The 22,851-nt window shown below is 37.8% G+C and overlaps 1 protein-coding gene and 1 pseudogene across 5 annotated transcripts in view; both read left to right on the top strand.

The window, feature by feature from the left end:
• Positions 1 to 22,851, top strand: part of Cast (calpastatin) — a 113,574-nt gene that overhangs the window by 21,783 nt on the left and 68,940 nt on the right. The window contains exon 1 of one of the 5 annotated variants that reach the window (XM_021208170.2): positions 12,767 to 12,862. The exons of the other annotated variants lie outside the window; for them this stretch is intronic. The gene's annotated coding sequence lies outside the window, so the exon portion shown is untranslated. Of the gene's footprint in view, positions 1 to 12,766; positions 12,863 to 22,851 lie in introns of those variants that run through there. 5 annotated transcript variants of the gene reach the window in all.
• LOC110328745 lies at positions 14,297 to 15,305 on the top strand (annotated as a pseudogene).

Below are 22,851 nucleotides of genomic sequence, written 5' to 3'. Positions count from 1 at the left end.
TTTTTTTTTTTTGGCTAATATCCATTTATTAGTGAGTACATAACATGCATGCCCTTTTGGGTCTGAGTTACCTCACTCAAGATGATATTTTCCACTTCCGTTCATTTGCCTGCAAAACTCAGGATGTTCTTGTTCTTAATAGCTGAGTAGTATTCCATTGTGTAAATGAACCACATTTTCTGTATCTATTCTTCTGTCATGGGACATCTGGATTGTCTTCAGCTTCTGTCACATGCAAGGCCACTATGAACATAGTGGAACCCTGTGTCATGGTTGGGCATCTTTTGCGTATATTTCCAAGAGTGGTATTGCTGGGTCTTCATGTAGATCTATATCCAATTTTCTGAGAAACCTCCAGATTGACTTCCCACCAGCAATAGAGAAGTGTTCCTCTTTCTCCACATCCTGGATAACCTGTGTTGTCACCTGAGGTTTTGATCTTAGCCATTCTGATTGTTGTAAGGTTGGGTCTCAGGGTCCTTTTGATTTGCATTTCTCTGATCACTAAGGACTTTGAACATTTCTTTAGGTGCTTCTCAGCCATTCAAGATTCCTCTGTTATGAATTCTCAGTTTTGTTCTATACTCCATTTTTTGTTTGAGTTGTTTGGTTTTTGGCGGTTTCTTGAGTTCTTTATATATTTTGGATATTAGCCCTCTATCAGATGTGGGGTTAGTGAGAATTGTTTCCCAGTCTGTAGCTTGCCAATTTATCCTATTGACTATGTCCTTTGTCTTACAGAAGCTTTCCGGTTTCATGAGATCTCATTTATCAATTCTTGATCTTAGAGCATGAGCCATTGGAGTTCTGCTTAGGAAAATTCCCCCTGTGGCAATGAGTTTAAGGCTCTTTCCCACTTTCTCTTCCATTACATTCAGTGTATCTGGTTTTATGTTGATGTCCGTGTTCCAAGGCCAAGATGTTAGACTTCACCCTTTTGCAACGTGACACATATGGGTCTATTTTCTTTTCTCTACATACAGACAGCCAGTTAGACCAGCACCATTTTTTTTTCTTATAAAAACAACATTTAATTGGGGTTGGCTTACAGGTTAAGAGGTTCAGTCCATTATCATCAAGGCAGGAACATGACAGCATCCACCAGGCATGGTGCAGGAGGAGTTGAGAGTTCTACATCTTCATCTGAAGACTGTTAGCAGAATACTGACTTCCAGGAAGCTAGAAGGAGAGCCTATAACCCACACTCACAGTGACACACTTTCTCCAACAGGATCACACCTTCTAATCCTGCCACTCCTTGGGCTGAGCATATACAAACCATCACATTCCACTCTCTGCCCCTGCCCCCGTAGGCTTATTCAAATATATGAGTCTATGGGGGCCATACCTAAATATAGCATAACGCAAAATACATTTAGTCCAACTTCCAAAGTTCCCATAATCTATAGCAGTCTCAACAATGTTAAGTACAAAGTCTCTTCTGAGATTCATTCAATTACTTAATTGTAGTTCCAAAGTGAGACAGGAAACCAGCTAGACCAGCACCATTTATTGAATATGCTTTCTTTTTTCCATTGTATATTTTTGGTGTCTTTATCAAAGATCAAGTGTCTGTAAGTGCGTGGTTTTATTTCTGGGTCTTCAATTCTATTTTATTGATCAAAGTGTCTGTCTATGTACCATGCAGTTTTTATCACTATTGCTCTGTAGTAAAGCTGGAGGTCAGGGATTGGGATTCCCCCAGCTGATTTTTTATTGTTAAGAATTGTTTTGGATATTCTGGGTTGTTTGCCTTTCCAGATGAATTTGAGAATTGATTTCCATATCTTTGAAGAATTGTGTTGGGATTTTGATGAAGATTGCATTGAATCTATAGATTGCCTTTGGCAGGATGGAAATTTTTACTATGTTAATTCTGCCAATCCATGATCATTGGAGATCTCTCCATTTTCTGAGATCTTCTTGAATTTCTTTCCTATGAGACTTGAAGTTACTGTCATACAGGTCTTTCACTTGTTTCATTAGAGTTTCCCTGTGTACAGAGGAGCTCCTGGGCTGCCTTCAAGCAAAGCTGCATAGTGCATTTTGTGCAGCAGATCTCCTGGGATGCCTCAGGATATGGTGTCTTCAAGGGGAGCAGACTGGCTAGCAGTCTGCCATAGCAGAAAGGGAGTGGTATTCTTCGGGGCAGCGGTTTGAGAGGTGATGGGTCATTGGGCTCCCTGTGGCAGCTCTTGGACTTGCGGGGGGGGGGGGCTGTTCTTAACAATTGCTCTGAGTGAAGTAGATCTTCTGGATGGCTCAGGATATGGTGTCTTCAGGAGAGTCCTTTTTCCTTCTTAGACAAAAGTTCTTTAGAAAATTTCCTCATAGATACAATGTTACACAAAAGTGGAGTTAGAGAAGAATGTTTCTATAAGCTAATGATGAGTTTAAAGCATCAGCTTTACATGGCCTTGCTTTATTGTGGTACACATCTGTGGCTTCATTCTTGGACCTGACTTAGAATGAATATTTTTTCTTTGATTGCAAATTTGTCCCAGGCCTATTTCTCTTTTTATTGTAATAGTGAAAGCTCATTGTATTTCTTATTATTCAGCCTTTACTTGCTATTCTATGAGGAGTGGGCATCTCCTTATTACATCTTTCTGGCAAAACAACTAAAACCATTTCCTAAAACTTTATTCCTAAAAATATTTGAATCAAGTCAGGAATTATATAAAGTCATTAGCTTATCGAAACAACATTAATTCATGAATGTCCATATTTATGTTCATCAGCAGGAAGTTTGCTCAATAGGGTGGGGTGATGCCCAAGAATCATTAGGCTATGTAATAGTGACAGGAAATTCATATCAGCAGTGAGAAGGAATCCTTGGATGAAATCTCTGAAGGCATTGAAATTCAGAGTTTACCCTTATAGACATACAAAACAGTGGGCCATCTCCAGATAATTCAACTGCATGCCTTTAGCCATTACTAGATGGCTTCTGACTGGGACACAAGACACATAGTCTCAAAACACGGTATGGAGAATCATGCTATGTTTTATTTTGTCTTGTTTTAGCCTTTTATTATTGTCAAGATATACATAAATGCTGTATTATTCATATATCTTTGTTCCTAACACACTTATATCAGTGTTTTCTTCCCTTTGTTGATTGTAGTGAGAGTGTGTTGGAAGAGATTATATATTTATTCTGAGAACAATGCCAGGGGTCTCCTCAATGTTTCCTAGATGACATTTTCTAAAGATAACTCCACCATAGTTACCTTCCTGAAGTACTCTGAGAGTGGTCAACTAGTGGATACCTAGATGTCATCTTGTGAGAACACAGACATAAACACTGAATTTTCTGCTTCCCATGACAATGTTTATCCCAAAGGCAAAGAATATTTCAATTCAAACTTTTATAGCAGGCATTTTAAAGAAGTTAAATAGTATTAATCTGAATTCTTCTCAGTGTTAAAAATTAAGCAAAACCAAATTATCTTGTTAAACAATACAATGTTTACTGCCCATATGTAGATTGTTATATGTTATATCTTCTAATCAGTGTCTTGGCAGCCCATGAATATTCAATTTTCTCAGTTTTTGTGGAGTTAGAGCATAAGCCATTTGTCCCTGTACTCTGATTCAGCTTCCCTCCTTCACTTCCCATCTGCAAGGAAGAAGGGTTCTGGCTTCACTATAGGGGTCCATGATGCTATATGACTTTGAGTGAAAGAGTATAGTGAAGAAAAAGAAGAAGGAGGAGGTAAAGAAAGAAGCTACAGAATGGTGACAACCACAATATCAAAGTCTATGGAGAACCGTCTTTGTATTTACATTGTGAGGTGTAGAATATACATGCTGTTGCAGTGTAACACAGATATTCAAAGGATACCAGATATTAAGGCCATTCTAAGACAGCAACTGTGCACTTTATTTTTCCTTCTTACCTCCTTTATTTTCTTTTTCACAAATAAAGTAGTCTTATAAGAACCTAGAAAAAGTCAAAGAAATATTCTTCTCAAATCTTTTAAACTGAAAATATAGCTCTGTTAATAGGTCCCTTGTTTAACCTGAACAAGGATGTTATGTGGGCCTTGGAAAATATCCCTATCTAAAGGTCAGCAATAATGAACACATAGATAGATACTTTTTTCATAATCTGACTATTCTTAGTGTGAAATACAATATGTTTTAATTTTAGGATATAGTTTTAATAACATGTTATTTTATCCTGTCATATGTCATAATATAACTCTGTTTTATGGGAGCATAGAGGAGATAGTTTAAAGCTAACATCCTGCATTTAGTAGGTATGACCACAGATAAGTTATTCACCTTGTACCTCAGCCTCTTCAGCTCTAAAACGGAGATAACTATAATAACAGATTTGTCAGCTGATGTTAAGATTTAAAGCTTTTGCATTTGGTCCTTAAAACACAATACACACTCACAATAATCTTTTCCTAGATTTTATTATTGGAAGAGTACAATTCTTTTCTTTTTGTAGAGTCATTGCCTGGAACATTATAAGTACTCAATATTCCCAAGAACTGCATATACAGTTTTCAAATTTTTTGATGTCATAGTAGTTCACATTTGAATAAAAAGGTACTTGCTTTTATTTATCTAAGACAACATTTTCTTAGTATAATTATGTCTTTGAGATCTATTGCTAAATTATCTCAGTAGAGGTTGTGTCACTCATTACATGTACTCTATTGAACCACAAGAAAGGAGGCAGCCACTGCAGAGGGAGTGACATTTTTCAAGGGCTTAATGCTTCAAAATGATGACTGCTCAGGTGAAACTTGCTTTTCAATATTTATATATTATTTTTATGCTACTCTTCAGGCAACATTATGAAAATTACAAGTGTTATTTTACTTTGTGTGAATGTGTATGTTTAGTGTATTAACCTGACTCTTATTTGATAAATTGTGTGTGGTAGTATGATAATCCATGTGTGTGTAGTGCATTTATTTGACTGCTGTTTGATAAAGGGTTTGTAGTAGTATAACAATTTGCACAATGTTATGACGTGCTCTTCCACTGGAATTAGTATTTTTTGTTTCTAAGAAAAAAGCAGCACGTTTGGGGAGCAGCCAGCCTTCCGTACCATATGTTGGTGAAGCTGCCACTACCACCAAGGTCAGTCAGTTAAGAATCTAAGAAAGCCTTTTATCCTCATTGCTCTACAAGGAAGGTATCTGTGGGTTGGGCACAGAGGGAAAGCAGCAAGCACACATACAATTAAGGACTCAGCCTTCAGGGGCATACTTTCTCTAAAACTGTAAACAGCACCAACAATTGATTTAAGTCTTGGAGACCACAAGAGGCATTTATCATTTAAACAGCTACATAGTTGCTTGTTTATTTGCTTTGATAGCTGATTGAAATGGGAAAACTCACAAAAAATTATTGGATACCATACTATTTTTGTGTCTTAGTCAGGGTTTCTATTCCCTCACAAACATCATAAGCAAGAAGCAAGTTGGGGGAGCAAAGTGTTTATTCAACTTACATTTCCACATTGCTGTTCATCACTGGAGGAAGTCAGGACTGGAACTCAAGTAGGTCAGGAAGCAGGAGATGACATAGAGGACATGGAGGGATGTTACTTAGTAGCTTGCTTCCCCTGGCTTGCTCAACTTGCTTTCTAATAGAACTCAAGACCACCAGCCCAGGAATGGCACCACCCTCCCCTGATCACTAATTAAGAAAATGCTTTACAGTTTCATCTCATGGAGGAACTTCCTCAAGGGAGGCTCCTTTGTCTGTGCTAACTCCAGCTGGGTCAAGTTGACACACAAAACCAGCCAGTAAAATTGATCCCTTCTCAACTTGACACACAAACACATTACAAATAAGCCTCAACCCTTACTTTTTTATTCATCCCCAAGATCTAAATAACTTTAAAAGTCCCACAGTCTGTAAAAATTCTTATGTATTAAAATTCAATACCTTTTAAACATCCAGTAGCTTTTGAAATTCAGAGTCTTTTTACAATTCAATGTCTCTTAACTGTGGGCTCCAGTAAAATATTTTTATCCTTCAAGAGGGAACAATATCAGGGCAGTCACAATCAAAATCAAAATCAAAATCATAATCAAAATCAAGCTGTCTGGTGTCTAGGATCCACTTACGATCTTCTGGGCTCCTCCAAGTGCATGGACTGCTTCTCCAGCTCTGCCCTTTGTAGCACACATCTTGTCTTCTAGGCTCCAGTTGCCTGTACTCCACTGCTGCTGCTGTTCTTGGTCATCTCATGGTACTGGCATCTCCAAAACACTGTTGTCTTCCACTGCAACTAGGCTTCACCTATAGCCTCTCATAGGCTCTCTTCATGGCGCCAAGCCTCAGCTCCTTTGCATGACCCCTTCAAGTACTGGGTCATCAATTGCAACTTGAAGGCTGCACCTTCACCAATGGCCTTCTGTGGCCCCTCACAGTGCTGAGCCTCAGCTGCTCTGTGTGACCCGTTCATGCCTTCAAAACCAGTACCACCTGGATGACTCTTACTCATTACCAAGTCCAGCCACAGTAAAAGGTACAACCTTGGCTACCTCTGGAACACAGCCTCTGTACTCTCAGAAAACACTTCCCAGAATATTTCTCCTCAATGATGCTGGTCTCTTCTTAATAACCACTAATTTCTTAGTTCCAGCTAACCAGCATCAATGCAAAAGTTTCACTTCAGTAGTTCTGGTATTTGTTAATCACAGCTGATTCTTCAGCCCCAACTAACCAAATCCACAGGATCTTCACAATCAAAATAGGAACAGCCTGATAAGAGTCTTTAATCTTCCCTCTGAAATTTCACAAGCCAGACCTCCATCTTCTGCGCTGTTCTTATCATTATCTTCCAAGCTCCTACAGAATATCCCACAGGAATACTCCACTATGCTGGTACCAATTTGTCTTAGTCAGGGTTTTTATTTCTGCACAAACGTCATAACCAAGAAGCAAGAAATCATTTAGAAAATGATTCAAATCTCTCTCATGATCATTCACCACACCAGGTTCTCTGTTAAGTGTTGTATATAATTATCTGATAAGATCCCTTCATAACCTTAATTTATTTATTCCTCTATTACTTAGGAAACAATGGCTTAGAGAGGTCAAATAACTTTAATGAGCTCCCCATACCTGTAAGATGGAAGTCGAACTGACCTAGTTTTCCTGAATAGTCTTTGACAATTATAGGTTCTGTAAACTCTGAGTCTTTTCTTGTCATATTAGTACCTCTGAGTTTTGCAAATTATAAAGGAATTATTGAAACATTCAAGTCAGGAAATGATCACTGTATCCAGTAATTTTGAATGCATATAATTTTTCTATTGAGCCTATTGCAATTCTGTGACCTGAACTGTGATCAGTTATGTGCAAGATTATATGAAACTTTATACTATTTCATAATTCCCTACACAGCATTTAATTTAATCATCTTTTCTTTAAAACTGATGATATCACATAAAGTCTGTTGATGTTTTAATTTATGTCATTTATTTAATGGATGATTGACATTTTAGCTTCTCCAAAATCTTTGAGGTACTTAATAAAGAGTCAGTAAAAAGATGTTGCACTTGTAGTATTAGGCTAGTATCTCCCACACTTACCATTTTGAGTGTATCTATAGACCTTTTTAAATCTCTCTTCTGTCAGCCAGTAAAAATGACAAAGAACATTGAAAGACTTAAATACAGGGCTGTTTGGCATTTGAGAGCTGCATTGTTTTAGCCTTTATTGCTAATGTTGGGGACCCTACAGCACTGATGGACACTGAAGAAGTACTGCTTCCTTAGTCAAACATTCCAAAGGTTGGATTTCTCTTTTGCCATGTATTTCCTTAGTATAACCTGATCAGCAGTATGTGAATATGATCTCTGTTGCAATATTTGTTGCAAATCTAAAAATGAAATAAAATGTATGAAGCACCCTAAGCTGGACATTTGCCAACTGCTGGAAGCCTGATCACTCTGGTTACCTTTGTCAGTCTTTGGTGTTTGTTGTTTAGGGACTAGAGAAGATTTTCCAAGTTGTCTCAACTTTTATGTAATTGGAGCCTGTATTTATCTTACATTTAAATTATGACTTTAAAATATGATCTACTTCATTACCTAGCCCATGCACGAAGTGATATTTAGTGAAGAAATTTGTACGTTCCAAAATTACTATTAACTGAAAATATTGGATGTTCAGTGTCCTAGTGTGTGGGAGACAATACCTATTGTTTTTCTAGAACAGATAAATGACCTGAGTGGCCTTTTCCATTTTTTTCTTTTCCACAAGTGAAACTGCTAGCCCATCTTTCTGAGGTGAGGTGGTCACTAAAGCTGTTATCTTTAGAAACTGAGGCACAGAGGTGAGGTGGAAAGTGGAAGAATTTAACTGTGTCTGTTTTTTTAGTGTTTTGGGGCAAACTTGGAAATCTTTCCTTGGCTTTTGTAAAGTACCCTTTAGCCCTCTAATATTACGACTTACTTCGCTTCCCTTTGATGCTTTTCTGAGCTACTTTCTCTTACTGTTTTCCAGAATACTAAATTTTACAGGGTTTACTTTTTCTTTTTAACCTTTCTCACATCCTTAATTATTAGGAGGTTTTAAGAAGAAAACTCCAAGTTGAATTAGTTAGCTTTCTATTGCTGGGATCAGATATGATGACTAAGTTAACTCAAAAAAGGAGGAATGTATTTGGACTTACAATCACAGATTGATAAGAGTCCATTGTGGTGGAGATATGAACTAGCAACTGGCAAGCATGGCAGAGGAGCAGGAGGATGAGAGAATACATCTTCAACATCAAGTAGAAAGAGTGAGGAGAACATGGTTTGAGGCTTTACATTTTCAAAGCCTGCCATCAGTGATATACTTTTTCCAAAACCTAATTTATCATTCAAACTGCCACATAGACAATTGCTTCTTTCTTTTGATACCTTATTGAAAGGGCTATAGCATCAATAATATCATCTCTGGCCTCCATGAGAAAAGCTGGAGGTTTGGGCATGTGATAAGTGAAGCCTTTTACTACACAATTGCCATAATGCAAATAAGAAAGCAAATATTATCCTGAAACAGAGAAGTCATGATCAAATGGTAGATACAGCAAGCTATGAAGTTTAATCCATGTTTGCTTGTTTCTGGATACATTCAACCTGGCAGTTAAAACAACTACTAATTGCATAATTATTGATAAAACTATAAAGTCTGCATTCAGAAACAAATATGTATTAGATTTTCTGCCAAATACGTGTTTATAGAATGTTTTTGCTTACTCCAACACTGAATTTGTCCTAACAAAGTGAGTGATTATGTTCATAAGCAATATTCTGTCTGCTATGTAATTAGTCTTAAAGGATCTACAACTCTTATGTAATTTAGATATATCTAATTAAAAATAGTTACTACAAATTGTGGCATACTTAAATTTCAGTTTTTAATAAATTAATAGTGAGCACCAATAAAATTGCAGTCATTTATAAACTCTGATTAAGTCAGTATGAGAATGGCTGTGATACGTACTTTGTCATCACTTTTAGTTCTGTAAGAATTCTGACAACTGTTTTGACTTTCAAAATAGTTTGTATGGAATATCTCTATAGAAGACATTGCTATTAGGATATAGTAGTCAAAGTTATTTCTGATTAGAATCCACCTTGGATAGTTTAAGATACAAATGAATTTCTTCAGGGAGGGTGTGATGGTTTGTACATGCTTGGCCCAGGGGGTGGCACTATTAGAAGGGATGGTAATGTGAGAGAAGGTGTGTCACTGTGGGCATGGACTTTAATTCTTTGTCCTAGCTGCCTGGAAGCCAGTTCTCTCCTACGGGTTTTCAGAAAAAAAAAAAAAAAAAAAAAAAAAAAGTAGAACTCTCAGCTCCTCCTGACCATGCCTGCCTAGACACTGCCATGCTCCTGCCTTGATGATAATGGACTGAACCTCTGAACCTGTAAGTAAGCCAGCCCAGTTAAATGTTGTCCTTATAAGAGTTGCTTTAGTCATGGTGTCTGTTCACAGCAGTAAAACCCTAAGAAAGACAGTAAATAGCTCATAGATAACTCACAAGAATTCAGCAGGAGACTAAAGCTTTGTTGCCTGGAATATTCCACAACAGTACATGGAACATCTCCAGATAAATCCTTCTACAACCATATCTCAGCATTTAGTTCCCTTAGAACCTAATACTAGAAACTGCTACCATCAAACCCCTTTTGTAGCATTTCTGACCTTACGGAAAGAGACCTCCTTACATTGTTCATGTCCAAGCTCATCTTAACAATGACAAAAAAAGATTTATTTTTATTTATGTGAATGTGTGTGCCTGGATGCAGGTATATACTATGTGAGTGGAAGTCCTCAGAAGACAAAAGAAGGTGTTGGACCTACTGTTTTGAGCAATGGCAAATTGCCTGGTGTGGGTTACTAGGAACTGAACTCAGGTGTCCTGGACGAACAGAAAGCACTCTTAACCTCAGCCTTCTCTCTGAATTCTCCAAGTGTAGCACATTTGCCTAGCCATTGTAACTAACATGACTCATTCTTTCTTCAATAGACTGTGGAATGTACTGGGCCATTCCTGTTCAAACCACCACACCCGGCACCTTGAGTCATCTTTGGTTTATGAGATGACTGTGGTAAATAGGAAACATTTTTATTTTTAATAATCATATACTATATTTGTATAACCATGTACTATAAGTGGCATCATCATATCAATACTTTTGCTTAACACAAGGCTAAATTATCAGTTTAAAGGGAAATACATTATAAAATTAATAATCATGATATATTTGTAGCAACTTTTAAAATATTATGTAAATAATATACAAATAACTAACATTTGGTAATATGCTCCAGTTGGCAATTCTTATGTTTTTATGTACATACTGAATCTATGGGCATTATTGATATGAAGTTTTTGATTCAGGAAGTCTGGGATAAGGCTCATATCCTGTCTTTCTAAAATCTCCTGGCTGTTGGTGTTGCCGTGGTTCTGTGTTTAACTATCTCTGCCTTAGATTAATGGAGAACCTGATCAAAATGCAGATTCTCAGTCTTGAGGCTACAGGATTGGTTCTCTGGGGTGGACCAAGGCCTAGTACTTAAGTATTGAGTAGGCACCCCTAAGTAGTGAAAACACCATATGATCTGAAAAACCCACTCAGTTCGAGGACAACACTCAGAGAGAATGACAACTATTGCAGTGGCTGGTGAGGGAGTCAGTAAGTAAGTAACATCCTTGTCTATTTTTGAGAATGGGAGTCCTTTTCTTCCTGGCCTGTAAGCTAAGAATTGCTGTAAAGTTTATTCCTATCTCCATAGTTACTGTTCTGACTCATCTGGGGTGCAGAAGCGTGGGGACCCCTTTCATTGAAGGACTCACAGCTGCCTATTGCAAAGAGCCAGAGTATTTTTTGTTTGTTTGTTTGTTTTTTGTTTTTTGTTTTTTGTTTTTTTTCGAGACAGGGTTTCTCTGTGTAGCCCTGGCTGTCCTGGAACTCAATTTGTAGACCAGGCCTCGAACTAAGAAATCCACCTGCCTCTGTCTCCCGAGTGCTGGGATTAAAGGTGTGCGCCACCACCACCCGGCTTCAGAGTATTTTTTAATATGAATACTTAATGGCTTATTGGAGTATGGCTCAACTAAGTAACTCTGTGATTTTTGTCGGGAGAAAAGTAATTGTCAGTGAAAACTAGGAGATCTGAAGTACCTACCCTTTTCCAAAGAAAAGGCAGTTAAGTTGTAGCAGTTAAGAAGAAATAAAATTTAAGTTATATTTTCATTAAGAAGAATTCTAACAAGATTTTTATGGGAGATTATAAAATATCGGAGTTGGATGTTGTCTTACATCACAAACTCTATTTGACACAAGTAAAAGGAAAATAAAAATAATCCACTGAGAGGCACCTTGAGTGGTAAGGCAAATAGTACCACTGTGCTGACTATGGGGCTTGGGGAACACAATAGTTAAGGGGAGAACTCTCCTCTTTTAAGGATCCCCAATTATCACCTCTGTGTTGGCTGAATGCATGCTGAGTCTTTGCTCAGCTGTCATTGCCTGGGTCTGAGGTCTCCTTTGTCAAACACTGGTCACCAGCACTTCCTCAACTCTAACCCCAAGCCAAGGGGCCAGGGTGGTTATCCTAGTTGGTTTGTGCCTCTAGGAGAACGTAGATTTGCATTATGTCTTTAAAATAAGGTAACTAACTGCATCAGTCACTCTATAACTTGACTTTCTTCTAAAAAAGTATTGCCATTCCCTTAATTAATTGTCAGCCTAGAATAGCAATATAAATTTCTGAATTTACATACATATTAGATGGTTTCAAATTTATTCTTTGAAGTTTTCAATAATGAAAATAATTGAGTACACTTTGTATTGTGTTAAACTGTTCTTTTAAAAAAAAAAAATCCAATATGCAGTTTTAGAGATGTTTAGAATCTGACATTACCACTGCCATCTTTCATTAACTTCATGGCTTTAAAGGGTTATTTAGGGCGTGTACTGGAGAAGGGGGTTATTTCTTGCTGTTATTTTGTTAGTCAAAAAGTGACATCCTTTGCTGCTTACAGTACACAGCGTGTGTACTGTATTACAGGATACAGAGGAAGTTAACCAGTCTAGAGAAACCAAGCACCACTAAGAAGCACCAGTAGAGAGCATCAGGGGATCTCAGGCCAGGCACCACTGCAGGTTTCAGGTTTCAGGTTTCCGGTTTCAGGGCTGGCGTCCTGTGGAGGGCGGGAGCCCGAGAGGACCTCGCTCCGCCCTGTGCCCCGCCCTGTGCGTCTTGTGCGTCACTCTGCGGGTTCAGTTTAGGCTGGGAACAGAAACAACAGAGGTTGAGTTCGACCCGGAATGCAGTCGTCCGCTAAACCAATCTGAGGCCAGTCATCATACTCTGAGTGAGTACTGACTTGGGTAGCTTTGCTCCAAAGTCGCGCCTGCCTGTCACGGGCCCAGACCATATGTGGGTTACAACCCCATAGCCAATCCCCAGCTGAGGACACATTCTGTTACCGTTGTTATGACTGAAGTTGGCATTTCTTTCTAAGTTTGAAGATTAATCCCCACCCTTCCTGTCCATAGCACTCTTAATGATCTTTTAGCTGAAAAGTTCTCTGTTGATTGTACATGAAGGATTACAAAATGTTAGTTTTCGTCCCCTGGACCTCATGTTGAAAAAACAGCAGCAGCTGTTTAATGATTTGGCTTAACTCTTTCTGATCTTTAGCTTTAGATGCCCCCACTTACCCCCAGTCCTCTTGCGCAGAAGGCTTGTGGCTGCCACGCCCCCACCAAGCCTCGAGTCCATGACTTGTGTTTCAGAGAATGAGCTCACTGTGTATGACCTTTCTGTGTACCTGACACATACTGGGTGTGGTGGGGCAAGTGTTGGAACACGTTTTAGCTATGTTTCCCTGAATACAACCTGAGACTGTGGTAAGATAACATCATTGATAGAAACTTTACCTCTTTCAAGAACATGGTGTCTTATCAGGGATGTCTTCTGTAGTGTTAGGGTCCCCATTCTCCAGTTGTTTATACTCTATGATCGGGAAGTTCATTATTCCCACTGTGCTTCCTGAGAAAATGAAGCAGAAAGTTTATGCACCCTCCACATTCAATGAGACTTGGGAACCACGAAGTTTTTCTTTTCTTTTCTTCTTCTTCTTTTTTTTTTTTTTTTGAGTATAACCGAATACTATTTTTTTATTAGATATTTTCTTTATTTACATTTCAAATGCTATCACTTTCCTAGTTTCCTCNGGCATTCCCCTATACTGGGGCACAGAACCTTCACATGACTAAGGGCTTCTCCTCCCATTGATAGCCGACTAGGTCATCCTCTGCTACATATATAGCTAGAGCCAGAAGTTCCACCATGTGTTTTTGATTGGTGGTTTAGTCCCATGGAGCTCTGGAGGGTACTGGTTAATTCATATTGTTGTTCCTCCTATAGGGCTGCAGACCCTTTCAGCTCCTTGGGTCCTTTCTCTAGCTCCTTCACTGGGGACCCTGTGCTCTGTCCAATGGATGACTGTGAGCATCCACTTCTATAATTGCCAGGCACTGGCAGATCCTCACAGGAGACAGCTATATAAGGCTCCTCCACCCTACCAGTGAGAGGGATGCTTACTCAGCAACTCTGGAAACTTCCTGCCTGACAAGATGTTTTTCTAGAGGAAATTTTTGCCTTGCAGAGTAGTTCCATAAGGAATAGAATGCACCACTCAAAGGTGGAAAACGTTTTCCCTGACCAATAGTTGGTAATTTGGCTTTCTGCTCTTTGACGCTGCTGAGGAAGCATCACTGAAGGCTCTCATAACCCTGCCATCATGTCTAAGTCAGAGTCTCCCAAGGAGCCAGAACAGCTGCAGAAGCTCTTCATCAGAGGGCTGAGCTGCGAAACAACCGACAAGAGGGAGCCATTTAGAGCAATGGGGAACACTAACCGACTGTGTGGGAATGAGAGATCCCAACACCAAGAGATCCAGGAACTTTGGGTTTGTCACATAAGCCACTGTGGAAGAAGTGGATGCTGCTGTGAATGCAAAACCACACAAGGTGGATGGAAGAGTTGTGGAACCTAAGAGAGGTGTGTCAAGAGAAGATTCTCAGAGACCAGTGCTCACTTAACTGTGATAAAGGTCATCACCTACGAGATTATTTTGAGCAGTATGGGAAGATTGAAGTGATAGAAATTGTGAGTGACAGAGGCAGTGGGAAAAAGAGGGGCTTTGCTTTTGTTACCTTTGATGACCATGACTCTGTGGATAAGTTTGTTGTTCAGAAATACCATACTGTCAATGGCCACAACTGTGAAGCAAGAAAGGCTCTGTCGAAGCAAGAGATGGCTAGTGCTTCATGGAGCCAGAGAGGTCGCAGTGGTTCTGGAAATTTTGGTGGTGGTTGTGGAGGTGGTTTTGGTGGCAATGACAATTTTGGTTGAGGAGGGAACTTCAGTGGTCTTGGTAGCTTTGGTACCATGGTGGTGGTGGATATGGTGGCAGTGGGGATGGCTATAATGGATTTGGCAATGATGGAAGCAATTTTGGAGGTGGTGGAATCTACAAAGATTATGGCAATTACAACAATCAGTCTTCAAATTTTGGACCGAAGGGAGGGAACTTTGGAGGCAGGACCTCTGGCCCTTATGGTGGTGGAGGCCAGTACTTTGCTAAACTGGGAAACCAAGGTGGCTATGGAGGTTCCAGCAGCAGCAGTAGCTATGGCAATGGCAGGAGGTTCTAATTACATACAGCCAGGAAACAAGGCTTAGCAGGAGAGGAGAGCCAGAGAAGTGACAGGGAAGCTACAGGTTACAACAGNTTTGTGAANTCAGCCAAGCACAGTGGTGGCAGGGCCTAGCTGCTACAANGAAGANATGGTTTAGACAATACTCATGTGTGTAGGCAAAAACTCCAGGACTGTATTTGTGACTAATTGTATAACAGGTTATTTTAGTTTCTGTTCTGTGGAGAGTGTAAAGCATTCCAACAAAAGGTTTTACTGTAGATCTTTTTCACCCATGTTGTTGATTGTTAAATGTAATAGTCTGATCATGACGCTGAATATATGTGTCTTTTATAAAAAAGTTGGTATTTTGCTTATGGGAATGAATTTGACTTTTGTGCAATGATTTTCCAGTTACTCTGGAAACGGAAATGAATATTAAGTTTCACTGGGATGTGGTAAGCAGTGCCACTTGGGTTCTAAGAGGCATAAAGTGCTGAAATCAAGTGGCAAAGGCTAACAAATTCACTTCAAACTAGAAAACTCGAATTAAAGACTGACAAGGAAGTGAGATGGCCATTAGGGTGAGAGGCTAAAGAAGGAATCTCTCTCTCTCTCTCTCTCTCTCTCTCTCTCTCTCTCTCTCTCTCTCTCTCTCTGTATGTGTGTGTGTGTGTCTGTGTGTGTCTGTGTATGTCTGTGTGTTTTCCTTACTGAGCACAGCAAGGTGTAAAAGAAGGAGAGGGAAGCTCATGAACTGTTAGAATCAGTTGCCCAGGAATCATGCATTTCCTACCTTTAATGATACATTTGTTTCAATTTAGTTTCTGACTTCATATTTGGCATCTAGCATCTTGAGGATTTGTGCCTTTAGCTAGATAAAGAGAATTCCATAAGGTTTTGCTTAGTTCCTTTCACACAATGGTTCATATACATTTTGTTCTATTCTTTTTAGTATTTAGAACTGATAGTAGTTATGTTTTATTGCCAATCCCTTTGAAATACTCTTTAAGATTTAGATTTTTTAAGTTGTGTGTCTATGTGTGTGTGTGTGTGTGTGTGTGTGTGTTTTGAAAGCCACAGATGGATTTACAAATAGTTGTATGCTGTCATATCTGGGAACACACCTGAACTCAGGTCCTTTTCAAGAGAATGGTGCCTTGGTACCTGCTCTTATCTTTCCAGTTCTTGCAATACTTTTAAAAACATAAAAAATAAAAATATATAGCTTTGAGCCTGGCTATGGCAGTACATGCCTTTAATTTAAACACTTGGGAGACAGATCTTTTGTGAATTCAAACTAGTGTGGTCTACACAGTGAGTTTCCAGACATTTAGAGCTATATAGTGAGACCTAGTTTAAAAAAAAACAAAAAGTAAATAAAATATAGTATGGGTGACCCCAGTGAACTAGAGTTTAGAAAGTTTGACAGTCTACTAAGGAAGCCTTTGTCTTCTATCAAGCAAGCACATATAAGGCAGATAGAGGAAGATTGCTGTAGATTCAAGGCTATCCTTGCTTATATACAAGTTCTAAGCCAACCAAGGCTACATAGGTAGATTCTGTCTTTGAGAAATCTAATGTTTAGGTTTATTTGGTGCAGGAGATATTCATATATTAGGAAATAATTAATATCTGCTTTTATTGAGTTCACAGAGTTAATTGCATATAGTTTGCCTCTGGTTTGTACACTCCATGGTCACTGTATATGAATGTTATAGGGACCATTGATAGGGGACTTTCTTGTGGATATCAAGAGAGTGATGGATATAGCTATGTTCTATAAAGTCTTCTTTGACACAATGATCTGTGCTTTAGCGAACAGGTTTGAAGAGAATGTGGGTCCCAATTAACCATGACACACATTATTCAACTTCTTAGAATCAATTAAGGCAGTGTTTCATGAAGTGTGGACTAGAAACTATCTGCATTAAATTCCCATGGGGTAAATTTTGTAAAACTTTCTCTTGAGAAAATTTTCAAGCCCTCTCTCTTTCCACACAGTTAAGGTCACTAAGAAATCTAAATCTCTAGATAAATTCTTATACTTATTGAGAGTTTGATGACCACTGCTATGAGTATGAGAATGAGATTATAAAGATCCAACCTGTAAGTATCTGGCCTTCACAGCACAGCACAACATTAGTCAGAATTAGAGTTCTGAGTCACACAGAAGGCAGTATATGTAATGAACCAAGTTTCCTTAATATGTAGACACACTTGTAATAGAGGGAAGTTTTTCATACAAGTGATTTAAATAACTAGCTTCAAGAATATCCTGAAGAGTGACTGGGGAAAGCATGAGAGTACACTGTTCTGCAGAGAAAATGGCAGCTAATTTTTGTTGTACTTAGTTATCAGCTATGTTAAGAGCATGACAAGGGAAAGTTGCAGAAAATAGAATCATTAGTCCATTTTTTAGTTACATGTACGTTTTCTGTGCTGCACATGAGCAGAGCAAATAAAATCATTTTATCCGATTCAGGTTCAAGGACTAGCAATCATTAGCCACATACTATAATCTTTTAGAGGTGTACCTTTTTAATAAGACACAATTCAAAGATATACTCAGTTCAGAGGGCTAAACCTACAACAAGGAACTGAAATTAGTGGCCATAATTTATACTGCCCACAACTATAACTTCCCTTTAATATTCTCCATCTCTTTTTCTTTGCTGTAGTTAGATTAATGTCTGCAACTGTCTCTTCCAGTCCCTTATGTCTCTGTTCGGATATGTGTATTGCATACTTTTATCTATGCATGGTGGTGCGGCATCTTCATTCCTTTGTCTCTGAACTTAGAAAAATATAAAGTCTGCTTCAGATTACTGTGTTGTGTTAAATTCTTAAAGAATACTGTAAAAGTGAAAACTTTCACAAGTGTTGACTTTCCCTAATAGTGTGTTATTTTCACATGGCATTTGGAACATCTACCTTGAAAGTTCTTCAGGGTAGATTTTTTTCCAGGAGTCCTTTGCTTGTGTTGTTTAGGACTATCTGCCAGATAGTCCTAAAATATCCTGTCTGTGATAATTCAGGCTTTATGTATGTAGATGTTTGTGCTTGAAGTCCCTGTGCCACATGGAGAAAGTGATTTGATTTCTGAATGTTCAGTGGCATAGGTATAGCTTTTGTCTTTGTCACAGTGTGTTTTTAAATTCATGGTCATCCACTGCCCAGGGCAGGGAATTTTGAGATTGTGTTCAGTATGTGCTTATGGCTAATATGTTCTTTATATTTCCTAGTTTTATGCCAATAACTTTACACAAGGCCTGCAGCAGGATTCCTTTCATCTTGAGTGACTGGGTTCCCAATTCCTGCTCTCAGGTCTCTTTCTGACATCATTGTGAGCTGATTATCTTCCAGTGTGCTCAGGGGAGGTTTCAACAGCTACTAGACTAAAGGATTCACGTAACATTTCATTTATTCTTCTCAGTATTTTGGGGAAGGTATATTAAGACTTATTAGTATATCTAACCTAGTACTATATTACATATATTATATATAAATATTGGACATAATTATAAATAAAGAACCAGAGTCTCAGAGAGTTTAAATGTGGCACAGATAGCAAAATTCACCTTGATTCTGGTTATTGTTTGTTGACAGATCTTACAAAGTCCTATACTTAGTTTATTTATAAATTATATGCATAACTAAGCAGAACTTGTATCTAAATTTAAGTCAGCACTGGAAATCAACTTAAACTTTTATTATTGTACCTATTGAGTTAATATTATTTGTTTTTTGTTTTGTTTTGTTTAGTAAATGAAGTTTACATCTGCTAATTGGAATCAGATGCAAGCTAAAGTCATTTGAAAGAAGGGAGCCTTAATTGCAAAGATGCCCCCATAAGATTGGCAAACCTCTGGGGCATTTTTTATATTAGTTATTGATGGGAGTGGATCTAGCCCATTGTGTATGGTCCGGCCCTTGCTTGGTGGTTCTGTGTTCTATTAAAGAGCAGAATAAGCCAACCATGAGGAGTAAGCCAGATAGTGGCACTCTGTGGACTCTGCTTCAGTTTCTGCCTCCCTCAATGTACTGGGACATGGATAAATAAGTCAAATGAAATCTACCCTCCTCAAGATGGTTTTGATCATGGTGTTTCATCATGGTGTTCATGTAGCAGTAGTGACCCTAACTAAGACAGAAGATATTAGCTTAGTTGGTCTTCTTTAAACTGTTTATATAGGCAGCATAAAAAGAAATATTAGCCATCTTTTAATATAGAAAATATTAATAATTTATTAATAGTAAATAATAATAGTGGCACATATTAATAGTAGTTTAAATACTGTTATATAATAGAAGTAGTAGTAGTCTGTAAAAAAAATTCCCTTGCCATGTAAGAAATACAGAACTTTTGCTCAGATTGAGAGATAGGCAGTATTGTTCATGTTAAATTAAATTTCAGTTGCATTTCAATGTATCATACTTGAAAATATACTCTATCCCACTGCATTTCCACTTGAAGTGAGATAGTAATAAACTGGAAGGTGCTTGCTGCTATGTTAAATAGGCACAGAGCAGTTTAGAACTATGCTGAAGGTCACACAGCACTCATGCGGTCCAGACTCAGAGTCAAGTCCCACAGATATTATTCTCTTTGCTGTCATGCTGAATCTTCAGTATTGATAAAGACTTTACTTGCTATCAGTGTATATTTTGAATTTCTTGGTGCCATTTTATTTCATTGCCCATTTTAATTTCAGTCATCAGAAAATCAGGTTGGATTAAGAAAACCTTGTTATAATTTCTGTCATTTTAACATTTTTATTAAGAACACAGTTCAGAGCCAGATATTATGATGCATGCCTATAATCCCTGAATTGCAATGGCAGAGGTAGTTTCTTCTTTGAGAATGATAACCAAGATTAGTGTATAACTTTTCAAAGCAATGGTAACCACAGGACTGCCTGCCATTATGAGAAAAATTGAATCACAGTATATAAGTTCTTACTAGTTAAGTTTGACTTAATGACTTATGTGAACTTTTAAAAGCTTATAGAATGGTACAGTGATAGGACTCATAATCAGACAGTCACCCACTCTCTGATTTTCCTGTCTTGTGTTGAGATCATACATCAGCTGTTTGTATTGTCCCAGTTGCTAGGCAACATTTGCATGTTTATTTTGATTACATCAGAGGCCAAAGTTTCATGTATGTTCCACTGCCAAGAGCAATTTGAGTTTTGACACTCTATTTTTATCTTAAATAAAGTCATCCTTTTCAACATGCTCTCAAAAATGTATGAAATTCTCTGATGAGCTGTCACCATTCATCTTTCCCAGATTGCTTCATTATGAAGTACTAGATTGGCTATACTCTGAACTGAGTATGTGTAGGATTTCTCCATATCAAAGTTTAGTGTAAGCTATTTTACTTATTGTACTGGCTAGCTTTGTTCTCAACTTGACACAACTGGAGTTATCACAGAGAAAGGAGCTTCAGTTGGGGAAATGTCCCCATGAGATCCAGCTGTGGGGCATTTTCTCAATTAGTGATCAAGGGGGAGAGNTCCCTTGTGGGTGGGACCATCTCTGGGCTGGTAGTCTTGGNTTCTATAAGANAGCANGCTGAGCAAGCCAGGGGANGCAAGCCAGTAAAGANCATCCCTCCATGNCNTCTGCATCAGNTCCTGCTTTCTGACCTGCTTGAGTTCCAGTCCTGCATCCTTTGGTGATCAACAGCAGTATGGAAATGTAAGTCGAATAAACCCTTTCCTCCCCAACTTGCTTTTTGGTCATGATGTTTGTGCAGGAATAGAAACCCTGACTAAGACACTTATCTAGAATGCTTACCTCATTTAAGAATTCATTTGCAGTTTTTGTAACCTCCAACTAATTTTAGTTTTTTTAAGTGAAGAAATGAAATTTGTAATAGCAGAATGTTCATGAATTATGTCCATGAACCTTGGGTTCAAACCTAGTCTCCATTACTTCCAAGCCTCACTTTGGTCATTTATTAAATATTGGTAATAATGTTTACCTCTTAAGTGTTTATAGAGATCCTCTGAAATCGGGTATGTAAAACATTTGTCCTAGTCCTGACATTATTGTGTGCGTCCTCATCTCTCTATTGATCACATTATATGAAATATGCCATAAATAGCATCTCTTTCCTCTTTTAAGCCTTAACTAACAATCTCTAAAACCATACTTGAGAAATACAGACTGTATCTGCTAATCACCTATTATATTTAGTTCTACATTAGGTGTTTTCAGGATAGCCTTGTTATATACTATGCTCTGATAAAATAAATAAGTTGCTAGTACACTTTTGTGTTCTCCCTAAGATAGCTCAACTTCATTCCTAAATGACCATTTGCTTCTCTGTTACCAGGTTCACATTTTATTATACTAAACACTGTTTGTTGTTAATCAGAGCTTCTTACCCTTTTCACCGATGACTCATTTTAACATGACAAATTTTTATATAACCCTGGATAATAGATATATAAAATAGGTATACAACTTGTACATTTACTGATAATAAATCATAAGAAAATTTTTCTTTGAAACAGTTTTATCATTTAATTTTAATATTAAAAGTAAAAGTCAAAATGTATACTGATAAGATGGATGCACTTCTTTATTTTTATATTAAGAATTAATCCTTTATTGAGCACTAATACTAGTATAGTTTGGATTTGGTCAATATTTTGATTTTATAATTTTTAGAGTTAAGACTGCTGTTTTACATAAAAACATAATACAAAATGTCAGAAGTAAGTGTAGGACTATTTCAGAAATTATTGAAAATTCTATTCTAATACCAAGACAAAGTTTACTTAATTGTATCTTGTTAAACTCAAGTCAGCAATTCAAAGAGTAGTTTTTTCCCTTCTCATGCAGGCTCAATAGACACACACATTCAAGGGAAGGCCCTAGAAAGAGATGCAGTAGGTGTGGATCAATAGACAGCTTGTTAAAAGGAGACACATTTGGTGGAGGAGAGCATTCATGATGCAATGGTGCTACCACTTCCTCTTTATGATGGAGTGACCTGGGATTGAAGGCAGATTCTCAGCAAGAGTGGCTGAGGTAGAGAAGTTATGCCAGGCTGAAAGGCACATGAGATATGCATGTTTTGAAAGAGAAAAGAAAGTTCTTACCAGTCACATTTGCATGATAATTAAAAATATAGGGATGTTTATATGGTATGTGTCCAGGGTTATGATGTGCTGGCCATTATGTAGTGGAGGATTGGAAATGAAGATGATACAGTACTGGAGACTTAGGGACTTTAAAGGCAAGTGAAGCAATTCCTGTTTTTTATGATATACTACACAGTAGGAACCTTTGCTCATTCTGCATAAGCATTGGAGATGAGGCAGAAGGGGAGATTTATATGCCCAGAATGGGAGACTTTTGGGAAATAAAACCATTTCTATCTTTTAGGGGTCTTGAAAGCAAACTATCTTCCTCTGATATTTCTGATTTTTCATTTAATTAAATTTATGAATCTCTTACAATAATAAATATGCAAATTTGAGAAGATTTGTTTAAATAATGCCAGAAAATATGGGTTAATTATAAGATTCAATCTTTTATTTTCTTATTCTATAATGTCTTCCCAGCATTGTTTTATTTTTTTCCAATTTTTATTAGGTATTTATTTACATTTCAAATGCTATCCGCAAAGTCCCCTATA

Source organism: Mus pahari, chromosome 11 (genome assembly GCF_900095145.1).
Source record: "Mus pahari chromosome 11, PAHARI_EIJ_v1.1, whole genome shotgun sequence".
Lineage (NCBI taxonomy): Eukaryota > Metazoa > Chordata > Mammalia > Rodentia > Muridae > Mus > Mus pahari.
The sequence above is the reverse complement of the archived record's forward strand: the minus strand, read 5'-3'. Positions and strand labels throughout refer to the sequence as shown.